The sequence below is a fragment of the Alligator sinensis genome, unplaced genomic scaffold, assembly GCF_000455745.1.
Source record: "Alligator sinensis unplaced genomic scaffold, ASM45574v1 scaffold1484_1, whole genome shotgun sequence".
Lineage (NCBI taxonomy): Eukaryota > Metazoa > Chordata > Crocodylia > Alligatoridae > Alligator > Alligator sinensis.
The window spans coordinates 115,498-116,898 of NW_005843243.1; the positions used below are offsets into that span (position 1 = coordinate 115,498).

Consider the following 1,401-nt stretch of genomic DNA (forward strand, 5'->3'; position numbering starts at 1 on the left):
GGCGTTTTGGAAAAACAAATAAAAATTATTTTTTTTTCCTCCAACATTAACATTTTGAGGTTTTGGTTTCAAATTTTGCCAAAGAAAAAAGTCATAATTGAAACAAATATATATTATACCTCCCGCCACCCCGCCCAATCTACACACACATATATAGACTCATATAAACCATTTTAGAACCTTATTTTTAATGTAGACATATGTAAATTAAATATATACGAAAATTGCCAGGCTCTGCATGGGCCTGATAGCTCTGTGCCAGGGTATGAAGAGTGATCTGTCTATCTAGGGTTCAGTGCAGAAATTAAAAGTGGAAAATTGTCTATAGAAAAAAAAACGAGGAATCCGCTGCCAGAGAATAGCCTCCCCCCAACTTTAAAAAGGAGATCCCTGGAGTTGCCATAAAGTCTTTTAAAGACAGGGCTGGATTTCCATTTGCCAGATTGCAGAAATCAATGTGCACTGTGATTGAAAGGCTGTCAGAAAACAAGAAAAGCTTCTTGCACCTGCTTTGCACAGTGGTAAGAGGCTGAGAAAAGAGCCCATCATGGAAGTATGAGGTCTCTTTTCCAAAACCACTCCCAGGACTTTCAGCATCACTTCAGTTACAAATGCTCTCTATCATTGAAGAGGGAAGAAAAATAACCATGTTCCTCTGCAAATCTTCAAGGAGCATTTAAAGGCTGATGTAAAGGGATTAGGAAGTAATCAGTGCTGAGCACACACTGATGGAGAGGCATGTGGCAGAAATGCCCCCATCGGTGCCCCTCTCCAGAGATCTGACTCAGCCAGCCCGAGAGGCTGCTGTTGAATCTCTCACAGCGGGGATCTCGCTCCTTGTCTGCAGACAAAAGCCTGGCGCCTGGGAGGCGATGCTCTGGTCACCTGGGCAGGGGGGGGAAGACCCGGCCCTGCGCGCGGGCCCAGGTAGCCAGGGATGCTTTGCAGATTGGACGGTTTGTAGCCAGTATTGGCAGCTTCGATTGGACCGGCTGCTGAGGTCAGGGAGGTTTTAAAAAGGCCTGGGCCAGGAAGAAGGGGAGCCATTATCCATGCGGTCATCCAGGTGAATCTGAACCTGGCTCTCTCCTCATCACCGCATGCTGCAAGAGTGCCCTGCCTCCAGAGGAAACAACAAGCACCTCTGGATGATGCGAGTGAGTAACCTACTAGAGATCCGATCAGATATTTAGCTTCAGTAACTCAGATGCGTGTTGAAACGGCTACCTCAGCCACCCTGGTTTGCTCTATGGGATTCCCCTGATATTCCTGTAATATTTCTATGATATTGCTCTACCTTTTACCCTGTTTCTGCCCTACCCCTGTAATCAATAAAGTTCTCCTTTGTGACCGGTGTGGAGACTTATTGAGGGTGGGTCTAAATTATGCCAAGGAGGCCCC

The 1,401-nt window shown here is 46.1% G+C and overlaps 1 gene segment (V, D, J or C); it reads left to right on the forward strand.

Annotated features, from left to right (window-relative positions):
- LOC102376756 overlaps positions 1–1,401 on the forward strand; it is a 12,610-nt gene that overhangs the window by 1,359 nt on the left and 9,850 nt on the right.